Raw genomic sequence first — 25,198 nt, 5'->3', positions numbered from 1 at the left:
GCCCTCCATCCAACCCCTTTATGTGAACAATGCCCTCCCAACTCACACTCTCGTGTGTATAAAACAATGAACGCTCAATCCTACTAGTCGACTCGAAATATGCCAACTCATAACTTGCATTGATAAACAACACTTTCACATTCATACAATTATATGCACAAAGGTCGAAAGGTCTTTAAAGCTTGTAATGTAAGGCTAGGGTAAAGGGTAGGATAAATCTGGGAACAAGTGAGAGAAAAACTATGCTTAAGGGAGCCAAATCCTATCAAAACCCATGATCAAAATAAATAATGATCAACATCTCCTACATAACCAACTCTAACATCAACTAAATATACTCCAATCATAATAAACAATCCCAACTCTTACATATCACTCATAAAAATATAATAATGAAGAAATGGAGTGAATAAACAAACTTTATTTCCAAACTTGAATTTTTTTCATTGAAGCTCTATTTTTTCTCTTCTTTTGATCAACCTCCAACTAGAACATTTGAACACCGAACACTTTTTTTTCTTTTCTTTTGAAGTTCACTTATTTTTTTCAACATATTTTTTTTGAACTTCTCTTTTTTTTTTTCATAACATCATGCTTTATTTTTTTCAAGAAAATATAACTCTCAAACTCATCAAAAAATAAACATGATCAACAACAAACAACTTCTCAAAAGCCCATGCAAGCTGTGCAAATAATAAGCACACTACAAACTCCCTCACCTCACTCAGTAATAGCTCCCCCAAGCCAAGCTTGGGACTAGTAACCAATGGGGCCAAATAGGCTTGTAAGGTGGCTAATAAAACAACAAAAAAGTCAAGGCAACAACATGGGTAGCAAGAGGGGAACAAATGTATCTACAATATATGGAGGCTACCTAAAAGAACAAATGCCTTCGTCCTCCTCAATGTGCATAATAATGGATTATATAAACATTACTTATAGTTGAAAACCAATACTCAAATTCATTGACATACCAGGATCTATGGAACTATCACACATTCCTTACCAAATCAACTAGTCAAGCACTATATTCACAAGTAGTTGGACAAAATTGACGCATGTTAAGGTTTCAAGGCAATCAAACATAAAATTATGATTAACTAATCCACAATGCCTATCATCAAATACCAGGAATCAAAACAATTTTCTCAAGTAAGGGGCACAGGGAAGCATAATTTACAATTCATTGGAACGTATTTTTGAATTTTTTATTTTTCAATTTTTTTTTTCATATAAAAGAAAGCAATAAAACTAACCTAGAAAGCAAGAAAGCTAACTTAAGAAAACACACCAAAAATAAAAGAAAAGAGGAAAAAGAAATATAGCAAACCAAAATCTCCCCCAAGCCAGAATCAGACAATGTCCTCATTGGCTATCGAGAACTAGCCCATCATAGCTAGTCTTGATCATCCTCATCCATCGAGTCGAAGCCCGCACCTCCACTGCCACCTGCACCAGAAGAGCTACCACCAAAATAATCAGCATGAAAACTCCCCCCCGCCTGTCCCCCGAAAGGAATGTCCTGGCCGTACCCGTAGAAGGAAGAATAGTCAGTATAAATACCACGGGCAGTGGGATCCCTAACGTATCCCTGGGGTGGAGGTTGAAACCAGTCAGGGTGAATAGCGTCGTCGGGAATGTTGCCTCGACGAGCATAATCATCGTACATAGGGTAGAGAGCTCTACCCTGGTTCCTCTCTAGGTACCCTAACCTCTGGTCTATGGAGCCTACCATCCTCCTAAGGTCAATATGGGAATGCTCTATACGTCCTAAGGCCTGACCTATACTCTAAAGATCCCAAACTGGGTCAGAGTCAACATGAGGGACGGAGTGAGACATACGAAGTGGAGAGAATGCCACCTCGGGCTGAGGCTGGGGTGGTGGAACTGGTGGTGATGGTGCCTCCCCCCTAGCGTTGGCAACTAAAACATCATAAGTGTAAGATGGTTGCCCTGGGGGAAAGGCGGTCAAGTCAGGACTGGGTAGGGGAAAAATGGGCAAAGGTTGCTCGCTCCCAGTCCTAATACACCAAAAGGGTGTCTGCTCGCTATCCGGTCGAACCCACCCCAACTCCTCAAAATACCTAGCAGTCATATAGGTATCTTGTCCACAGTTGGTCAGTTGGTGGGGTCCATCCACTACAAAACCGACCTTTTTCACTGCTATTCGAGTGATAAGGCCTCCTAAACGGATGGGGGGTTTTGATGTGGTGCTGGCCGTGGCATGCCTACTCAAATGGTGAACTATAAACCTACCTATGTTCAATTTCCCGAACCCATACACATAGTGTCCTATGACAGCTAGTTCGTTAGATTGGGCATTGTAGGGCTCGTTCCTACCTAAAAAACACAAACCCGCAAATCTTTGCCAGATTTTTGGGACAGGGTGGTGAATAGGTTTGGTACTAGCATGTTGGGGGTCGGGAGTAAGCAAACCAGTCAAATCATTATATATGTCACCCATTTTATAGTTCGCATGCCATTGGTGAGATAGTTCAGAATTTAATTCAAATAATTTACAAAATTCTACAAAAGTTAAACTAATATTTCTATTGTTCAACCTGAAAAAATAATTTGGCCCATTTCTACTACTAACAACATGTAAAGAAGATAAGAATTCACAAGTAAGTTCTCGGAATGTAGGATAGTGCATATCAACAAATTTCTCATGCCAATGTCATTTAAAAATCGTTTTACAAAATCAAACAAACCAAATGATTCCAAGGTAGGGCGGTGTAACCACCACGAAGGAATTACCTCACGACCGATCAAATGTTCCAGCCGCTCCTTTTGCTCTCGACTAGCAATACGGATTGTCGGCCAGTACGGAAGCTGCAAATCCGGGTCGTATTCCTCCCTCGAACTGGAGCTCCTACAGAAAATGGACCTAGCCGTCTTTGAAGCCATGGTAGAAAATGGGTTTGAAAATTAATTTGAATAAAATCAGAAAATTTTTATATGGAAATGTAGAGGATGAAGGGAGGATTACAAAAATGTAAAAAGTTTTGAATTTGGTTAAGGGATGAAGGAGAAATCTTAGAGATAAGGTAGAGAGAATTTGAGTTTTAGAGAGAGAAAGTAATGGAGGAAAGAAGAAATGAAGGAAGAAAGAAGAAAAGAAAGAAGAAGAAGACGCGGACGCCATTCGCGCCCGGTCGGGCGATCTAGAATTTATATTTTTGGAGGTTCTCGCGCCCGGTCGGGCGATCTGATAGCCCACTTTTCTTCAACTCTCGCGCCCAGTCGGGCGCCCTTCGCCTGATCGGGCAATCTACCGTCTAATTTTTCGCCCATTCTTGCGCCCAGTCGAGCGTGGATTGCCCGATCGGGCAGAAAATTTTGTCCGTATACGACGCTTCCCGCGCCCGGTCGGGCGAAAATACTTAATTTTGAATACTAGCTCTCGCGCCCGATCGGGCAAGCTTCCCCCGGTCGGGCCCGAGGCTAAATTGCCGAATTTTTATTTTCTTCTTTTCTTTAAAATTTGTCTAACTCTTTTCCTTCAAACCTGTACGAACACTCATAAAACTCGTTAAATTCCTTCATTTCTTCTCTCATAAGAAAAAAGGAAAGAAAAACTAGTCTAAAAAGCATTAAAAATACGGGTTGCCTCCCGCAAAGCGCTGGTTTATCTAGGTGCTGCACGACCTTCTTACCAAGTACAATAACTAGGACCTTCGGCCTAACGCTTGATCGGGTGGTTTCTCACCCGGTCTAGCGGTGTTTAGGCTGCGATGCGGCTTCCTGACATACCCCGTGGGACGCCAAATCACCTTATCGGGTGGATCCTCCTTGACTTGGGTAAGGGGTTCTTCAATGCTACGCACCAAAGATCCTTCTTTGATCGAGGATTGCTTCAAATTGTCATTGCATTCAACACTTGCAACTCGATTTGGCGGAATACTTACCGTAGGCTCAAACCGCACAACTTGCTTGATCGGTTCCACCTTTTCATCCTCGAAACCAAGACCAACAGTGTAAAGTACTCTTTCTATTGCATCGAATTCCTTCTGCCATTTGTCTATCTCATCTGAAAGGGATGCAACACAAGATACCGCCTCCAAGGGATCTTTTTCAAGAGCTTGGGGCTTGTTAGAATAATTCTCAACCACATTAACACTGAAACATTTCTCCTCAGTCATGGAGCTTTTAGGGGCATTATTCAGATTAAAAACAATTTTATCATCCCCTACTGATAGTGTTAACTTACCACTTCTCACATCTATGATTGCTCCTGCAGTGTTAAGGAATGGTCTACCCAAAATAATTGGGGTTTGCACATCCTAAGCCATATCAAGAACAACAAAATCAACAGGTATATAAAATTTACCTACTCTAATGGGTACATCCTCTAAAACACCTAAGGGGTATTTGAAAGAACGGTCGACCATTTGTAGAGTTATATTGGTAGCTTTTAATTTACCCATATTTAATTTGGATCACACAGATAATGGCATAACACTAACGCTAGCACCCAAATCACACAATGCATTATCAATCAAGAGATTGCGTATATGACAAGGGATAGAAAAACTACCCGGATCTTTTAATTTAGGTGGAGACTTATTTTGAAGTACGGCACTACACTCTGCAGTGAAAGCTACTGTCTCTACCTCACTAATAGATCTTTTCCTCTTCAATATTTCTTTCATAAATTTTGCATACGAAGGAATTTGTGTGATTAATTCAGTGAAGGGAACTGTTACCTTCAAATCTTTTACCATCTCCAGGAACTTACCAAACTGCTTATCCAAGTTTGTCTTCAATTGACGATTGGGGAATGGAAGTTTGATAATTGGCTTTGGAGAATTATTTCTCTTATCTGGAGTAGCCACCTTCTTTGGAGTCGTACCTTGCAATGTAGAATTAGATATGTTAGTATTATCCTTTAGCCCTGCAGGGCTATTAACTACATTGTTTGGTTTAATGGAATCAAGATTAGCATTATTTAATAAAACAGGTTCATCAACTCTTGGCATAGGGGGCCCTTCATAGTTTGAACCACTACTTAGAGTAATTTCAAATGCTTGATCCGTAGGCCTGGTCGGCTGTGCCGGCAGAGCTCCCTGTTGGCGGGCTTGTAGAGCAGCGGAGAGTTGCGCAATTTGATTATCTACAATTTTATTATGTGCTAGAATTTGATCAATTGTCGCATCTATACTCTCCATGTGCTTTTGCATATTAACCAACATTGCTCTAATTTCCACCAGAGAAGGGTCAGAAGATGAGGAGGGTTGTTGTGGTTGGTTCTTCTAGCTAGCATTGGGATGATAATATTTCTGCTGTTGTTGCTGTGGCGCCTGTGGTTCTTGTGGTGGTGGATTTTGAACATTAGTACTCCGGTAGGAAAGGTACGGATGATTCTGATACCCAGGATTGTAGGTGTTGGAGTATGGGTTATTCTGCCTATAAGCTTGAAAGGCATTAACTTGCTCCACGGAACTCCTGCAATCTTGCTCCCAATGACCTATAATACTACAATTTTCATAGAAAGCCTCATTAGAATTATTATTAATTGCAGAAACATTAGCTGCATTGGCAAAGCTAAGATTATCTAATTTTTGGCAAATAGAGGTCAGCTGAGCTTGCAAAAAGGATACAGAGTCGACACTATGCTTCCCCTTGTTCGCAAATCCTCTAGGATTCCCATATTGGGAATTGTGTATCGCCATGTCTTCAATAACCTGACCTGCATCTTCAACATCAAGATTCATAAATCTCCCACTAGCTGCAGAATCTAAAATTATTCGAGAAGAATTTCCAATGCCATTATAAAAGGCTTGGATTAACTGCCATTGCGCTAAATTATGGTGGGGGCAGTCTCTTTGTAGATCCTTGAACCTCTCCCAAGCCTCATATAAAGATTCATCGGCTTCTTGGGCAAAGTTTTGGATCGCACTCCGTAGTACAGCTGTTCTCTCTGCAGGATAATACTTGTTATAGAAATTCAAAACAAGAGTTTCCCAGTCAGTTATACCAAGTGCAGTTCTATTTAAGCCATTAAACCACAATTTAGCTTTTCCAATTAAAGAGAAGGGAAAGAGAATCTCCCTGATTTGGTCTTGAGTGACCCTGGCTTGCCTGATGGTGTTACAATATTGACAATAGTCGGAAATGTGAATATTTGGGTCTTCACCCTTGGCTCCACTAAATTGCTTCCTCTCTATCGTCGTTTTAAATTGAGGCTTAATTTCGAATTGAATCCCATCAAGAGCCGGAGTGGGGGTGAGATGTGGAAAATCTGTAAGCTTGGGTTGTGAGTAATCACTAAGCTTCTTTGGAGCCGTCATCTCTGATTCTGGATCTGATGATACCTCTGAATCGCTAGAACCAGTTGGAGGGTCTCGGTGATTATTATTATCACCAGAATCCGCCAAGATTTGCTTGTAGAGATTTTTCTGTCTATGGAAGGAACGTTCGATCTCAGGATCGAATGGGATGTACCTTGATCTGGAACACCTGGGCATAAACAAAAAAAAAAACTAGAAGCAATTGTGAGATTTGCCTCAGAGAACTAATGTTCTCTGAGACAAAAAGAAAATAACCTAGACTACAAAAAAAATCAGAAATAAAAATAAAACCGTTTCCCCGGCAACGGCGCCAAATTTTGATAGGGTAAAGTCGTATCCCCTAATAAAAAATAAATACCTATGTCCTCTAACTAAAGTAGATAGGGAAGTAGGGTCGAATCCACAGAGAAACAAATCTTTCTATTCCTAATTAACTAATATGGTCTAGATTACTAGGTAACCAATATGTGAATTTGAATAATAAACTAAAGTATGGAGATCAAGAATAGGGAGAAAATAATATATAAAAGGATCTAGGGCACAGTTTCACCAATAAATAATATTTTAGGGTAAAATATAATAATCATTCATCAATGCATACATTAATCAGATTATAAAGGGCTTTCTCTACGTATTATAATCACACAATTAATTTACCGGTATTTAATCTCATCTTTCGAATCTCGACCTAACCATTTATAAATTAACCTGTCTATTGAAACTAGACCTAAACATCAATTCTCATCTGTCGAATCTCGAATCAATATTGTTTCACTCATCCATAAAAGATCTGCGCAAATCTAGTCACAGAGCATTAAACCAATCAATAGGAAATTAATCTAGCATTGATAATCAACAACAATAAATTACCCCTTCATATTATTTATGAATTCTCATAAACCCTAGAAAGAAAACTACTCACACATAATAGAAACTAAACTAATCAAAGCAATAAATCAAGACATGATTAAAGGAATAAAATAAACAACTAAGATTAAGAGAAGAGGAATCGTTACCAAAATAAATCTGGAATTAAAAGTAGATTAAGAACAAAGGTTTTAGAGAAAGAAAATCTAAGAGAACAATTAAGAAAGTAAAGAAAGAGTCAAAGGAAAGAGAGAGGAAGGGAGTTAAAATCGTATTACGGAGGAGTATTTATACTTCGTACAAATCCTAAACTAAAACAAACTAAAACGACGCTAATCGTCAACTAATAAATACACGCGCCCAATCGGGCGAGGCACCGCCCGATCGGGCGCGCCTTTTTGCTCGATGTACTAATCTTGCGCCCGGCAAGGCGCGTCACCGGGCGCCAACCTTAGCTTCTCCCGCCCGGCCGGGCGCCAGCCTCTTTGGCCGGGCCGCTCACGATTGGGCTCCAATTCTTCGGGCCAATCTGGGTTTCCTCTTCCGGTCTTGAATACTCGGTCCAAATGCCCCGGTATCACCTATATCGAGCCCTTAATCACCGGTTCGATGGCTTTAACCGGCCTTGGGCTATAAAATCTGGTCGTGCTTCTCCAATGTTCGTGACTGCTCCAAAATATCTCGGGAAAATACTCTAAAAGCATAAATCCCTGCAAAAGTCAACCAAATCTACGAAAACACTAGAAAACACCAATTAGTAATAAAAGTGGCTCTAAAGAGCCAAAAACACTACTAATTACGACCAAGAGACGGGGGTAAAATACTATATAAAATAGACACATCATTTTCTTAAAATAAGTTTTCAAAAACAGAGAGAAGAGAAAAGAAAATTAAAACTATCCGCAACACTAAACTTTCCACACTTTCGCTTAATTCGATTATGATTCGGCGCGAAAGGTACTTATCATTGGGTTTGGTTTTGGGGAGAAACAAATAGGTGTCTACACTTATGCTACTTCTCTAATTATGTAACTTCTTCATCTTAATCATCCTTCCTTACAAGTCCAATCTCGAAGTCATCATCATTATTCTATACATCAGACAAGTTTTCAATTTCATCAAACATTACATGTACAGATTCTTCAACACACATTGTTCTCTTATTATAATCTCTATACGCTTTACTGTTTGAGGCATATCCTAGGAATACAGCCTCATCACTTCGTTCATCAAACTTTCCCAAGTTCCTTTTACCATTGTTGTGAACAAAACATTTACATCCGAAAGATCTAAAGTAAGAAATATTAGGCTTTCTCCCTTTAATCAGTTCATAGGGAGTTTTGTTGGAGATGGCTCTAACAGATACTCTATTTAGAATATAACATGTTGTGTTTACTACTTCTTCCCAGAAGTTCCTAGGCAGTCTGCTTGAGATCAGCATAGTCCTAGTGTTGTTTTAATGAATACTACAAGAAGGGGGGGTTGAATTGTAGTATGAGAATTTAGCCAAACTTTTTACGGAATTAAACTTAAGTTAGCTAAAGGAACTGAGAGATTAACTAAAGGAACTAAAGAATGCAAGAGAGATTTTACATGGAAAATTACTTGGCCCTAACAAGGAGAAAAACCACGACCACTTGGGATTTTGGGAAAAGAATCTTTACTATAATAGGGCAAATGATCCTATTACAAGCTAAAGACTCAAACTCAAGTTCCTCTACGATCTCTTTCTCTTCTCTTTCTCTTCTCTCTCTCTATTCTCTTTCTCATACACAAACGTTCACTCGAACTTCCCCATTCCCAATTACAACTCGAAAGAAAAAAAAAACTCTAGTATAAGAACATTTAGAACACTCTAATAGACTTGTATGGAATTGGACTCTTAACTCGAATAAAAGATGAAAACTTATGTGAGCAAAGGGTCAGTTTTTCCATCTGAAATCAACAACTATTTATAGACCAAAATTTGTTTAGGAAAAACTTCCTTGTGCAGCAAATCCATTACGCCACTTCTCATACCCACTAAGAAGATCATGTCCCTAAAATTAAGGGACCATGAACACCTCAATGTGCAAGACCATGTCTAGAAGAAGAACATGGGAGAGTAGGCCGCAAGTTTAGAGAAAACGTGGAGATTTTATTTTGTCAAAAACATTTTCTGAAAATCAGAAAAAGAAAATAAAATCTTTTTAATTTAAGAAAAAGATAAAATTTAAATTGCAACAGTTTTCCTAAAAACTAGCATGCACAATATTTTATCCTAAGACCAATTCCATACTGATTTTTCGAGTGTAACTAACTTTCTTATACTTACATAAATCCTAAGATATATGAAATATTTAGTCTTCATGTTTCTCTGATGAAGCTTCTACTCCGAGGCTTCTGTTCCTTGGAAGGAACTTCTCTTCTTCAGTCTTCATTTCTGAAGCGCCAGCTCCTGTGTGGGAACTCTTCTCTATGGCTAGCTCTGCTTCTGGCCTTCTTGTTCCTCATGGTTCTTTTTACAAGACAGTTCATTCTCCTAGTTTTTGTAACTAAGTACACACTTAAACAATCAAGCACTTATTAGTTTGTAAGTAAGTGAGGTTGTGTCATCATCAAAATTATTAAGTCCAACAATATTCCCCCTTTTTGATGATGACAAACAAACCAAACTTACTTACAAGGAAACAGAGATAAACCATTTTATTCCTAAGGAAGGAAAATGCAAAAGTAAGATACAATGCAGAATAGAAACTAAGTTAAGAAAATAAAAACAATGCATAAATAAATAACTTAAGGAAAAACTGAAAAACTTGAAAAAAACTTGTATATACATTATACCTGCTTGTAGAGATTTGGCAGCTTGTGAAGATTTCGAACAGAGACCATAGAATGATTAAGTTTCCTTGATAGTTTGCATCCTTTTCCCCCTTTTGGCATTATAAAAAACTAACACACATATGTATAGTATACCATAACACATCACCAACTAGTGGTTTGGTGTTAAGACAAGAAGCATGCATAGAGAGAAAACATTCACAAAGCATATAGGCAAAAGAAACATAGACATTCATCATCCAAAACCTATTAAAAACATCGCCCAATGTACCAAATTTGCAAGTTCAACAAAAGAAGTTTAAGTTCCCAAAATATTACAGACCAAATTTTAAAAATTGTTTCCCAAAAGCAAATAAACAGAAGATTCATCAACATAAAAAGGCTGCAAGGAAAGAGAGATTAGGAAGCAGTGCTCTGGTCATCATCAACAGCAAGATCCTCCAGCTTCTTGCTGATTTGAGACACAATGTCCCTCACTGTGGACTGTCTCCCTTGTTCTGAGCTCGTGACCAGTTTCTTCAGATCAGCATCAAGAGTGAGCACACTCTTCTTCGGTTCCTTCATCTTCACCTTTGTGTGCTCTTGTTCCTTCAGCACCCTCTGGAGCATCTCCTTCAACTCCTTCACATCCTCGCTGGGAACCTTAGGTGGGGAACTAAATGCTGCAAAACCTGAAGTAGATGCATTCTTGCCCGAAGTAGGAGAGGTGGTAACTTTCTGCAGTTCCTCCTGTACCCCAGTTATATCAATGCAGATAGGTGCTGGGGCCTCCTTTTTCTTCATCAACCTCAAACTCTTCCTCTTCTTTCTTCCCCCTGTCTCAATAACCTCTTCCACCTGCCTTTCCTCTACCTCCTCTTGGTCCTGCAACTCCTGAACAACATTCCCTATGGCCTCTCCTGCCTGATCTTCTCTTACTTCCCCCTCAACTGGTCCACCTACTTCTTTTGGCCTCTTATCTTCCTGCACAACTTCAAAATACCCATCTACAACTTTCATCTTATGGTTTTCAAGGAAAATGGGTTGTATATATTCGGTGTTTTTGAGGGGCAGGGGTTCTTTGTCAGCGAAGGAAATGCCAAAACTTTCAAACACATAAGTAAGCAGGTTACCATATCCAACCTTCCAACCTTTAGGAACACAATGAGACAGGTGCTGGATCATGATAGAGGGGAAATTTATTTGGATCTTTTTGGCTAGACAGTAAATTAAGACAGAGTCAAGCTTGTTGGCACTGTCTCTCTTTTGAGAACGAGGGATTATGTCATTGAACACAAATTTCAGCAGGATTTTGTCAAGAGGGGTTAGGTCATTGTGGTTTATGTAGGTTTCCTCCGGGTCTCCTCCTAAATACTCCACTATTTCATCAATATTAGCATCAGGAATCGGATTCCTTATCACATTATTTTTGAAATAAATATCATAGCCAGTATTGGGCACATCAAACAACTCAGCCAAATACATAGCATCAAACTCAATATCCTTCTTAAGCACACAACATCGAATTACACCTTTAGAATACTTAAAGCTTTTACAGAAATCTTTCATAGAATCAATATACATACTCCGATTAAAGCATTCACTCAACAAATTCACCCAATTTTGAGCTTCAAGCAAATCCAACAATTCATAAAGCTTAACAGATTTACACCAAGGTAAATTGAGTGCCAAACCTGTCACGAAGTGGTCACTGATTTTCTCCTGTTTCTTCATAGAGGCAGGCTTGTCTCGATAGTTGACACCCATCTTCGAAACGCTTTCCTCCTCTTCTTGCATGTCCTCGATTTTTCTTTTTCGGGAAGAATTGGACTCAGTAGGAGATTCCTTCTTTTGAGGCTCAGGATTTTGAGGCTTAGGATTTTGAGTTTCGGGGATGATTTCCATGGTGATTTCTGGAATAGGGTTTGTGTGTTCTTCGGCTTTAGTTTGGGTTTTTGGTGAGACAGACATTGGAGAATAGTTTTGATCGGAGTGATGAGAGAGAAGGTAATTTTTGTGTGGTGTAAATTTGTGTGAGGCTGACATCTTTTATGGTGGAGGTAAATTGGTGAAGTGATGTGTCGCTTGGGAGGTGAAGTGAATTTAGTTGATTTGACACTCATATTTATTGCTTAGGGAAACGCAAACCGTGTTTCAAGAGAGTAGTGTAAGTGGGCTACTTTTTGAACAAAAGATAACGATGAATTTAGATGCATTCATCCGATTTTTGTGTTTAGATAAAAAGAATTTGGAATTTTGAAAAATAGATAAACACAACAATTTTATCTTTTGAATATTATCAGTAAAGAACACTTGTAAATACAACTTGGTACACGGAACAAATCAACAAGGCTCATGCAACCAATTTTGGACTTTTCATATTCTATGTCTTTCAAATTTACATGCCCTTAGTAAATATTACTCCTGCTTACAACCTGTCTTAACTATGTAATTAAACATATAACACTTGTGCACAGTATACAACAGATTGAGCATGTCAGTTTGAGCTTCATACCTGAGGGAACTTGATGCATTTTTCTCAGTATAACTTAATCATCTCAAGTTCCATTCTCATCTTCTCATGCCTTTCTCTATTCAAGGGTTTTGTTAATATATCTGCAATTTGATTGTCAGTTTGGCAGAAATCTAATTTAATCAAACCCTTTTCAACATTATCCTTAAGGAAATGATGCCTTATATGAATATGCTTGACTCTTGAATGATGGACTGGATCTTTAGATATGCAAATTGCACTAGTGTTATCACAGTAGATAGTAATGCAATTAAATTTAATACCAAAGTCACGTAACTGTTGTTTTATCCAGAGGACTTGAGAGCAACAAGCAGCTGCTGCTACATACTCAGCCTCTGCAGTAGATAATGCAACAGTATTTTGTTTCTTGGAACCCCAAGAAACTAGACAAGAGCCAAGGAACTGAACCATACCTGAGGTGCTTTTCCTATTGACTAGGTCACCTGCATAGTCAGCATCTGTGAATCCTCTAAGCATAAAGTCATCACTTCTAGGATAGAATAGACACAGGTCATCTATTCCTTTGAGGTATCTCAAAATTCTCTTAACAGCCGTTAGATGTGATTCTTTAGGATTAGACTGAAATCTAGCACACAATCCAACACTAAAGGAAATGTCAGGCCTACTAGCTGTTAGATATAACAATGAACCAATCATACCTCTGTAAGTGGTTTGATCCACACTTGTTCCTTGTGGATCCTCATCAAGTCTTGTTGCTGTTCCCATAGGTGTATGATTTGTCTTGGCATTTTCCATGTTGTACTTCTTCAGAAGTTCCTTGACATACTTCTGTTGGTGAATCATTATTCCTTCAGCTGTTTGCTTTATTTGAAGTCCAAGGAAGAAATTCAATTCACCCATCATGCTCTTCTCAAATTCACCACCCATTAGCTCAGCAAAGTACTTGCACAAACCATTGTTAGTAGCACCAAATATAATATCATCTACATAGATCTGTACAACTAACAAATCAGTTCCTCGAGATTTAAGAAAAAGAGTTTTGTCTACTTTTCCTCTTTTGAAGTCATTTTTCAGTAGGAACTTTGAAAGCCTTTCATATCAGGCTCTTGGAGCTTGTTTGAGCCCATAGAGAGCTTTATCAAGCTTAAAAACATGATTTGGAAATTTTGGATTTTCGAAACCTGGAGGTTGTTCAACAAACACCTCCTCATTTAAGAAACCATTTAGAAAAGCACATTTCACATCCATTTGATAGAGTTTGAAACCCATAAAAGAAGCAAAAGCCACTAGGATTCTAATAGCTTCTAATCTAGCTACAGGAGCAAAGGTTTCATCGAAATCAATACCTTCCTGTTGGTTGTAGCCCTTTACAACCAATCTAGCCTTGTTCCTTACTATGGTGCCATGTTCATCAAGCTTGTTCCTGAACACCCATTTGAGCCCAATTACTTTCTTTCCCTTAGGCTTTGGCTCAAGGTGCCAGACCTTGTTCCTTTCGAACTCATTGAGTTCCTCTTGCATGGCCACTATCCAATTAGTATCTCCCGAGGCTTCTTGATGATTTCTTGGTTCTAGAATGGACAAAAATGCATGGAATGCGCAGTAGTTCCTCATCTGTGATCTTGTTTGAGTTCCTTTTCCTATATCACTGATAATTAGATCAGTTGGATGGGAACCTCGATACCTGAATGGCCTGGGTTGGAATTCCCTTGCTGGAACTCCAATTTGAGGAGCTTCTGTTTCTGTTCCTTCCGCTTCTTCTGCTTGTTCCTCATTCACCTGTTCATCTGGTTGAGGAACCTCTCCATTTTCTTGATGATCCTCTTCTGGAGCAGGCTGCTTTTCTTTGGTTTGCTTTTGGGTATCTTCTTCATCCCTGTCTCTTATCAATCCAATTTCAAAATCATTATCATCTTCTTGTTCCTGTACACTCACAAACTGGTTAACTTCATCAAAGATTATATGAATGCTTTCCTCAACACACATTGAGCTTTTATTGTAAACTCTATAAGCTTTTCTATCAGAGGCATATCCTAGAATTATGGCCTCTTCACTTCTTTCATCAAATTTCCCTAGGTTTTTCTTACCATTGTTATGTACAAAGCACTTACAACCAAAGGCTCTAAGATGAGATATGTTTGGCTTTCTTCCCCTGAATAGTTCATAGGGAGTCTTGTTGATGATACTTCTGATTATTACTCTGTTAAGGATGTAACATGCTGTATTTACGGCTTCAGCCCAGAAGTTCCTTGGCAATCCACTTGCAATCAGCATCGTTCTAGCCATTTCCTCAAGGGTTCGATTCTTCCTTTCTACAACTCCATTCTGTTGGGGAGTCCTTGGAGCTGAGAAGTTATGATTCATGCCATTTTCCCTGCAAAACTCATCGAATCTTGAGTTCTCAAATTCAGTTCCGTGATCTGATCTGAGATGGACTATGGAGTGACCACTGATTTTCTGTATTTTCTTGGCAAAGGCAACAAACTCGTTAAAAGTTTCATCTTTACTAGCAAGAAAAATAACCCAAGTGAATCTAGAATAATCATCAACAATAACAAAAACATATTTCTTGCCACTCCTACTTTGAATTCTCATGGGACCACACAAATCCATATGGATTAATTCCAAAGGCTTTGTAGTGCTCACCATTTTCTTCAATTTAAAAGATGAGCGAACATGCTTGCCTTTCACACATGCATCACAAACTTTGTTCTGTAGGAACTTGATAATAGGAAGTCCCACAACCAAGTTCCTTGACCTTAGCTTGTCCAGTAATAAAAAGCTAGCATGTCCAAAACGTTTATGCCATAGCAGGGGATCATCTTCAACAACACTCAGACATGTAAGGTTGTTCCTTGGGATTAAGTTGAGGTCAACTGTATAAGTGTTCCCTCTTCTTGTTCCTTCTAGAACAACCTTTCCTGACTTGTTGTTGATGATGTTACAAGAATCAGAAGTAAAACTTACAAAGTTTCCTTTGTCACAAAATTGTGATATACTGAGCAAATTGTGCATTAAGCCCTCGACCAGGAACACATTATCAATGGAATGAGATTTTGATCTACCAATTTTTTCTTTTCCAATGATCTCGCCCTTCTTATTATCCCCAAAGGTTACTGTTCCTCCAGGGTAGTCTTCTAGTGAGAGGAATTTTGATTTATCACCTGTCATATGCTTTGAACAACCGCTGTCAAGATACCACGAGTTGTTCCCCCTCACTAGGACCTGCAAGAAAACTAAGCATTAAGATCAAGAACCCAGGTTTCCTTAGGTTCCTTAGACGTGGATGCAATATCAGTTTTCTTAACCCACACTTGTTTTACATTTCTTTTATCAGCTTCTTCTCTTATCCTACACTGTCCATAGAGATGTCCAGACTTACCACAAAAGTGCATACCTTCATGCTAGGAAGCTCAACATATTTCTTTTGCTTACCTTTCCTCTTGGTTATATAGCCAAGGCCTTCAGTTCTTTTTCCTTGAGCTTCAGCTATCCACTTAGGTATGACTTTTGGGTCAATACTTCTATCCTTTCTAGCATTCAGTTCCGATTCAAGTTGATCCTTTTGGGTTTTTAAAGTAGAAAGCTCATTTTTCAAATTTTCAAAATCAACATTGAATTTAAGCAATTGATCGCTTGAGGAACTGCTAGAACTGATATCAGAATTCATGAGTTTATACTGAGTTAATTCAACATTCAGAAGAATACTTTCATTCTTAATTCTATCAGCTATCTCAGTTATGTGTTTGTATTTAAAATCAAGTTCTCTTAGTTTGCTTTGAGACTTGGCATAGGCTGTTTCCAACCAAGCACCATGTTCTTTGCAAACCTTAAGAGCTTTTTCACATTTATTCAATTTTACACATGTATCTCTAAAGAATTCTTCTTCTTCTAGACATATATCTATCAAGACATCTTTAGAGAGAGTTTTAAGCTGTTTAGGATCAAGAAATACCTCTTTCTGGAGTTCCTCAAGGTAAGCCTTTTCATCATCTGATTTGGCCATTAAACAGAGATTGGCTGTCTCCTCTTCTGGCTGGTCATCATCTTCTTCTTCACTCTCTAAGTCTCCCCAGGCTGCTATCATGGCCTTCCTCATGTCCGACTTCTGATAGTTTGCTTTGTTGAATTTTTCTCTTCCCTGTTCCTTAGCCTTTCCTTTTCTTTTATCATTTTCCCAAAGGGGACAGTCTCTGATAAAGTGATCTGGGGATCCACACTTGTGGCAGCTGTAGTCAGGTTTTGGATTTGAGGTCTTTTTCCCGAAGTTCCTTGAGGTTCGGCCTTTCTTGAACATCTTTTTGAATCTTCGCACAATTAGGGCAGCCTCATCCTCGTCCACTTCTGAGTCTTCCTCCTCATCAGCCTTAAGAGCCAATCCCTTGTTCCTCATGGGTTCATTGTTGACTCCAAGGTGTAGCTCATGAGTCATGAGAGAACCTGCTAGTTGTTCAATATTGAACTTGGTAAAGTCCTTCGTTTCCTGAAGGGCTGTCACCTTAGCTCTCCACCTCTCATCTTATGGAAGAATTCTAAGAACCTTCCTAACCTGCTCATCTGTAGGAATCTGTCTACCAAGGGAAACCAACTCATTTATGATGTTAGTAAAACGGGTTAGCATCTCTTGAATGGTTTCCTTAGGCTGCATTTCAAATCTTTCATACTTGGACAAAAGTAGATCGATTTTTGAGCGTTTAACCTCATTAGTTCCTTCATGAGTAATCTGCAGCAAATCCCAGATTTCCTTAGCGTTCTTGCACCCCATAACATGATTATGTTCGTGAGGTCCAAGTCCACAATGGAGCAATTTCACAGCCATAGCATTTATTTACATTTTATCAAAGTCCTCTTTTTCATACTCAGACATAGGCTTAGGGATTACCTCGTTCTGAGCATTTGTTTTGGTGACTTCAAAATTACCAACCTCGATGACCCTCCAGACTTGATAGTTCTCTGCCCTGATAAAGATCTCCATGCGGTTCTTCCAGTAGGTATAGAACTTTCCGTTGAACATAGGAGGCCTCTGTGTTGAGTATCCTTCCTCGAGCTTCTCATGAGTATTCATTTTCTCCAAGACCTTTCTTCTTCAGGGTTTCCTGATTTTCCTAGAAGTTAGGCTCTGATACCAATTGTTGTTTTAATGAATACTACAAGAAGAGGGGGTTGAATTGTAGTATGAGAATTTAGCCAAACTTTTTGCGGAATTAAACTTAAGTTAGCTAAAGGAACTGAGAGATTAACTAAAGAAACTAAAGAATGCAAGAGAGATTTTACGTGGAAAACTCCTTGGCCCTAACAAGGAGAAAAACCACGACCACTTGGGATTTTGGGAAAAGAATCTTTACTATAATAGGGAAAATGATCCTATTACAAGCTAAAGACTCAAACTCAAGTTCCTCTACGAACTTGAGACCCTGAGGAACAAGTCACCCAACTTGTTACTCTTCTCTTCTCTTTCTCTCTTCTCACTTCTCTGTTCTCTCTTCTCTTTCTCTTCTCTCTCTCTCTTCTCTTTCTCTTACACAAACGTTCACTCAAACTTCCCCATTCCCAATTACAACTCGAAAGAAAAAAACAAACTCTAGTATAAGAACATTTAGAACACTCTAATAGACTTGTATGGAATTGGACTCTTAACTCGAATAAAAGATGAAAACTTATGTGAGCAAAGGGTCAGTTTTTCCATCTGAAATCAACAACTATTTATAGACCAAAATTTGTTTAGGAAAAACTTCTTTGTGCAGCAAATCCATTACGCCACTTCTCATACCCACTAAGAAGATCATGTCCCTAAAATTAAGGGACCATGAACACCTCAATGTGCAAGACCATTTCTAGAAGAAGAACATGGGAGAGTAGGCCGCAAGTTTAGAGAAAACGTGGAGATTTTATTTTGTCAAAAACATTTTCCGAAAATTAGAAAAAGAAAATAAAATCTTTTTAATTTAAGAAAAAGATAAAATTTAAATTGCAACAGTTTTCCTAAAAACTAGCATGCACAATATTTTATCCTAAGACCAATTCCATACTGAGTTTTCGAGTGTAACTAACTTTCTTATACTTACATAAATCCTAAGATATATAAAATATTTAGTCTTCATGTTTCTCTGATGACGCTTCTACTCCGAGGCTTCTGTTCCTTGGACGGAACTTCTCTTCTCCAGTCTTCATTTCTGAAACGCCAGCTCCTGTGAGGGAACTCTTCTCTATGGCTAGCTCTGCTTCTGGCCTTCTTGTTCCTCATGGTTCTTTTTACAAGACAGTTCATTCTCCTAGTCTTTGTAACTGAGTACACACTTAAACAATCAAGCACTTATTAGTTTGTAAGTAAGTGAGGTTGTGTCATCATCAAAATCATTAAGTCCAACACCTAGCTGTCGTCTTGATTGTTTGTTCACACCTAACTGTCGCCCTAGACGTGAAAGGTTTTAATTTCGAGGGTTTGGTCCCAGCTCTTTATTTCAATTATTTAATTTAATTGTTTTAATTATTATTTTCCTTGAAGTTACTAACGTGTGTATTTTGTTGTTAGAAAGAGATACGAGGCATCCAAATAAGTGCTTTAATTGATTTATTGTTATTATGATATAGAAATCATGTCTAGGTTATTATTTTGATTCCTAGTATCATGTCTAGGGTAAAGAATAAGTTTCTTAAATCAATTATGATTTCTATGATGCTTCCTATGTTCTTCCTAATATTTATGATTGTTAGTATCATGTTAGGGTTAAAGCTTTGATTTTTATTGTTTAGTGACATGCTAGGTGATCGTGGGTAAAAGTAGGTCGTTGGGCTACCACCCTAACAAAATTAATCATTTATAATACCTAAACTTACACTAAACTAGTCCACAATGCCTATCATCAAATACCAGGAATCAAAACAATTTTCTCAAGTAAGGGGCACAGGGAAGCATAATTTACAATTCATTGGAACGTATTTTTGAATTTTTTATTTTTCAATTTTTTTTTTCATATAAAAGAAAGCAATAAAACTAACCTAGAAAGCAAGAAAGCTAACTTAAGAAAACACACCAAAAATAAAAGAAAAGAGGAAAAAGAAATATAGCAAACTAAAATCTCCCCCAAGCCAGAATCAGACAATGTCCTCATTGGCTATCGGGAACTAGCCCATCATAGCTAGTCTTGATCATCCTCATCCATCGAGTCGAAGCTCGCACCTCCACTGCCACCTGCACCAGAAGAGCTACCACCAAAATAATCAGCATGAAAACTCCCCCCCGCCTGTCCCCCGAAAGGAATGTCCTGGCCCTACCCGTAGAAGGAAGAATAGTCAGTATAAATACCACGGGCAGTAGGATCCCTAACGTATCCCTGGGGTGGAGGTTGAAACCAGTCAGGGTGAATAGCGTCGTCGGGAATGTTGCCCCGACGAGCATAATCATCGTACATAGGATAGAGAGCTCTACCCTGGTTCCTCTCTAGGTACCCTAACCTCTGGTCTATGGAGCCTACCATCCTCCTAAGGTCAATATGGGAATGCTCTATACGTCCTAAGGCCTGACCTATACTCTGAAGATCCCAAACTGGGTCAGAGTCAACATGAGGGACGGAGTGAGACATACGAAGTGGAGAGAATGCCACCTCGGGCTGAGGCTTGGGTGGTGGAACTGGTGGTGGTGGTGCCTCCCCCCTAGCGTTGGCAACTAAAACATCATAAGTGTAAGATGGTTGCCCTGGGGGAAAGGCGGTCAAGTCAGGACTGGGTAGGGGAAAAATGGGCAAAGGTTGCTCGCTCCCAGTCCTAATACACCAAAAGGGTGTCTGCTCGCTATCCGGTCGAACCCACCCCAACTCCTCAAAATACCTAGCATTCATATAGGTATCTTGTCCACAGTTGGTCAGTTGGTGGGGTCCATCCACTAAAAAACTGGCCTTTTTCACTGCTATTCGAGTGATAAGGCCTCCTAAACGGATGGGGGGTTTTGATGTGGTGCTGGCCGTGGCATGCCTACTCAAATGGTGAACTATAAACCTACCTATGTTCAATTTCCCGAACCCATACACATAGTGTCCTATGACAGCTAGTTCGTTAGATTGGGCATTGTGGGGCTCGTTCCTACCTAAAAAACACAAACCCGCAAATCTTTGCCAGATTTTTGGGACAGGGTGGTGAATAGGTTTGGTACTAGCATGTTGGGGGTCGGGAGTAAGCAAACCAGTCAAATCATTATATATGTCACCCAATTTATAGTTCGCATGCCATTGGTGAGATAGTTCAGAATTTAATTCAAATAATTTACAAAATTCTACAAAAGTTAAACTAATATTTCTATTGTTCAACCTGAAAAAAAATATTTGGCCCATTTCTACTACTAACATGTAAAGAAGATAAGAATTCACAAGTAAGTTCTCGGAATGTAGGATAGTGCATATCAACAAATTTCTCATGCCAATGTCATTTAAAAATCGTTTTACAAAATCAAACAAACCAAATGATTCCAAGGTAGGGCGGTGTAACCACCGCGAAGGAATTACCTCACGACCGATCAAATGTTCCAGCCGCTCCTTTTGCTCTCGACTAGCAATACGGATTGTCGGCCAGTACGGAAGCTGCAAATCCGGGTCGTATTCCTCCCTCGAACTGGAGCTCCTACCGAAAATGGACCTAGCCGTGTTTGAAGCCATGGTAGAAATTGGGTTTGAAAATTAATTTGAATAAAATCTGAAAATTTTTATATGGAAATGTAGAGGATGAACGGAGGATTACAAAAATGTAAAAAGTTTTGAATTTTGTTAGGAGGTTCTCGCGCCCGGTCGGGCGATCTGATAGCCCGCTTTTCTTCAACTCTCGCGCCCAGTCGGGCGCCCTTCGCCCGATCGGGCAATCTACCGTCTAATTTTTCGCCCTTTCTTGCGCCGGGTCGAGCGTGGATTGCCCGATCGGGCGGACAATTTTGTCCGTATACGACGCTTCTCGCGCCCGGTCGGGCGCCCATCGCCCGGTCGGGCGAAAATACTTAATTTTGAATACTAGCTCTCGCGCCCGATCGGGCGAGCTTCGCCCGGTCGGGCCCGAGGCTAAATTGCCGAATTTTTATTTTCTTCTTTTCTCTAAAATTTGTCTAACTCTTTTCCTTCAAACCTGTACAAACACTCATAAAACCCGTTAAATTCCTTCATTTCTTTTCTCATAAGAAAAAAGGAAAGAAAAACTAGTCTAAAAAGCATTAAAAATACGGGTTGCCTCCCGCAAAGCGCTGGTTTATCTAGGTGCTGCACGACCTTCTTACCAAGTACAATAACTAGGACCTTCGGCCTAACGCTTGATCGGGTGGTTTCTCACCCGGTCTAGCGGTGTTTAGGCTGCGATGCGGCTTCCTGACATACCCCGTGGGACGCCAAATCACCTTATCGGGTGGATCCTCCTTGACTTGGGTAAGGGGTTCTTCAATGCTACGCACCAAAGATCCTTCTTTGATCGAGGATTGCTTCAAATTGTCATTGCATTCAACACTTGCAACTCGATTTGGCGGAATACTTACCGTAGGCTCAAACCGCACAACTTGCTTGATCGGTTCCACCTTTCATCCTCGAAACCAAGACCAACAGTGTAAAGTACTCTTTCTATTGCATCGACTTCCTTCTGCCATTTGTCTATCTCATCTGAAAGGGATGAAACACAAGATACCGCCTCCAAGGGATCTTTTTCAAGAGCTTGGGGCTTGTTAGAATAATTCTCAACCACATTAACACTGAAACATTTCTCCTCAGTCATGGAGCTTTTAGGGGCATTATTCAGATTAAAAACAATTTTATCATCCCCTACTGATAGTGTTAACTTACCACTTCTCACATCTATGATTGCTCCTGCAGTGTTAAGGAATGGTCTACCCAAAATAATTGGGGTTTGCATATCCTCAGCCATATCAAGAATAACAAAATCAACAGGTATATAAAATTTACCTACTCTAACGGGTACATCCTCTAAAACACCTAAGGGGTATTTGAAAGAACGGTCGGCCATTTGTAGAGTTATATTGGTAGCTTTTAATTTACCCATATTTAATTTGGATCACACAGATAATGGCATAACACTAACGCTAGCACCCAAATCACACAATGCATTATCAATCAAGAGATTGCGTATATGACAAGGGATAGAAAAACTACCCGGATCTTTTAATTTAGGTGGAGACTTATTTTGAAGTACGGCACTACACTCTGCAGTGAAAGCTACTGTCTCTACCTCACTAATAGATCTTTTCCTCTTCAATATTTCTTTCATAAATTTTGCATACGAAGGAATTTGTGTGATTAATTCAGTGAAGGGAACTGTTACCTTCAAATCTTTTACCATCTCCAGGAACTTACCAAACTGCTTATCCAAGTTTGTCTTCAATTGACGATTGGGGAATGGAAGTTTGATAATTGGCTTTGGAGCATTATTTCTCTTATCTGGAGTAGCCACCTTCTTTGGAGTCGTACCTTGCAATGTAGAATTAGATATGTTAGTATTATCCTTTAGCCCTGCAGGGATATTAACTACATTGTTTGGTTTAATGGAATCAAGATTAGCATTATTTAATAAAACAGGTTCATCAACTCTGGGCATAGGGGGCCCTTCATAGTTTGAACCACTACTTAGAGTAATTTCAAATGCTTGATCTGTAGGCCTGGTCGGCTGTGCCGGCAGAGCTCCCTGTTGGCGGGCTTGTAGAGCAGCGGAGAGTTGCGCAATTTGATTATCTACAATTTTATTATGTGCTAGAATTTGATCAATTGTCGCATCTATACTCTCCATGTGCTTTTGCATATTAACCAACATTGCTCTAATTTACACCAGAGAAGAGTCAGAAGATGAGGAGGGTTGTTGTGGTTGGTTCTTCTGGCTAGCATTGGGATGATAATATTTCTGCTGCTGTTGCTGTGGCGCCTGTGGTTCTTGTGGTGGTGGATTTTGAACATTAGTACTCCGGTAGGAAAGGTACGGATGATTCTGATACCCAGGATTGTAGGTGTTGGAGTATGGGTTATTCTGCCTATAAGCTTGAAAGGCATTAACTTGCTCCACGGAACTCCTGCAATCTTGCTCCCAATGACCTATAATACTACAATTTTCATAGAAAGCCTCATTAGAATTATTATTAATTGCAGAAACATTAGCTGCATTGGCAAAGCTAAGATTATCTAATTTTTGGCAAATAGAGGTCAGCTGAGCTTGCAAAAAGGATACAGAGTCGACACTATGCTTCCCCTTGTTCGCAAATCCTCTAGGATTCCCATATTGGGAATTATGTATCGCCATGTCTTCAATAACCTGACCTGCATCTTCAACATCAAGATTCATTAATCTCCCACTAGCTGCAGAATCTAAAATTATTCGAGAAGAATTTCCAAGGCCATTATAAAAGGCTTGGATTAACTGCCATTGCGCTAAATTATGGTGGGGGCAGTCTCTTTGTAGATCCTTGAACCTCTCCCAAGCCTCATATAAAGATTCATCGGCTTCTTGGGCAAAGTTCTGGATCGCACTCCGTAGTACGGCTGTTCTCTCTGCAGGATAATACTTGTTATAGAAATTCAAAACAAGAGTTTCCCAGTCAGTTATACCAAGTGCAGTTCTATTTAAGCCATTAAACCACAATTTAGCTTTTCCAGTTAAAGAGAAGGGAAAGAGAATCTCCCTGATTTGGTCTTGAGTGACCCTGGCTTGCCTGATGGTGTTACAATATTGACAATAGTCGGAAATGTGAATATTTGGGTCTTCACCCTTGGCTCCATTGAATTGCTTCCTCTCTATCGTCGTTTTAAATTGAGGCTTAATTTCGAATTGAACCCCATCAAGAGCCGGAGTAGGGGTGAGATGTGGAAAATCTGTAAGCTTGGGTTGTGAGTAATCACTAAGCTTCTTTAGAGCCGTCATCTCTGATTCTGGATCTGATGATACCTCTGAATCGCTAGAACCAGTTGGAGGGTCTCGGTGATTATTATTATCACCAGAATCCGCCAAGATTTGCTTGTAGAGATTTTTCTTTCTATGGAAGGAACGTTCGATCTCAGGATCGAATGGGATGTACCCTGATCTGGAACACCTGGGCATAAACAAAAAAAAAACTAGAAGCAATTGTGAGATTTGCCTCAGAGAACTAATGTTCTCTGAGACAAAAAGAAAATAACCTAGACTACAAAAAAAATCAGAAATAAAAATAAAACCGTTTCCCCGGCAACGGCACCAAATTTTGATAGGGTAAAGTCGTATCCCCTAATAAAAAATAAATACCTAAGTCCTCTAACTAAAGTAGATAGGGAAGTAGGGTCGAATCCACAGAGAAACAGATCTTTCTATTCCTAATTAACTAATATGGTCTAGATTACTAGGTAACCAATATGTGAATTTGAATAATAAACTAAAGTATGGAGATCAAGAATAGGGAGAACATAATATATAAAAGGATCTAGGGCACAGGTTCACCATTAAATAATATTCCAGGGTAAAATATAATAATCATTCATCAATGCATACATTAATCAGATTATAAAGGGCTTTCTCTACGTATTATAATCACACAATTAATTTACCGGTATTTAATCTCATCTTTCGAATCTCGACCTAACCATTTATAAATTAACCTGTCTATTGAAACTAGACCTAAACATCAATTCTCATCTGTCGAATCTCGAATCAATATTGTTTCACTCATGCATAAAAGATCTGCGCAAATCTAGTCACAGAGCATTAAACCAATCAATAGGAAATTAATCTAGCATTGATAATCAACAACAAT

At 39.3% G+C, this 25,198-nt stretch overlaps 2 non-coding genes across 2 annotated transcripts; both read left to right on the top strand.

Moving 5' to 3' along the window:
- Positions 1-5,802: 5,802 nt before the first annotated feature.
- Positions 5,803-5,909, top strand: LOC145561057 (small nucleolar RNA R71). The gene has a single exon (XR_014093641.1). It is a non-coding gene; the product is annotated as a small nucleolar RNA R71 (small nucleolar RNA).
- Positions 5,910-23,848: 17,939 nt separating this feature from the next.
- On the top strand, positions 23,849-23,955 carry LOC145561075 (small nucleolar RNA R71). The gene has a single exon (XR_014093660.1). It is a non-coding gene; the product is annotated as a small nucleolar RNA R71 (small nucleolar RNA).
- The last annotated feature ends 1,243 nt before the right edge of the window (positions 23,956-25,198 follow it).

Source organism: Chenopodium album, chromosome 9 (assembly GCF_948465745.1).
Source record: "Chenopodium album chromosome 9, dcCheAlbu1.1, whole genome shotgun sequence".
Lineage (NCBI taxonomy): Eukaryota > Viridiplantae > Streptophyta > Magnoliopsida > Caryophyllales > Amaranthaceae > Chenopodium > Chenopodium album.
Note: the sequence above shows the minus strand (reverse complement) of the source record. Positions and strands in the feature narration are given on the sequence as shown.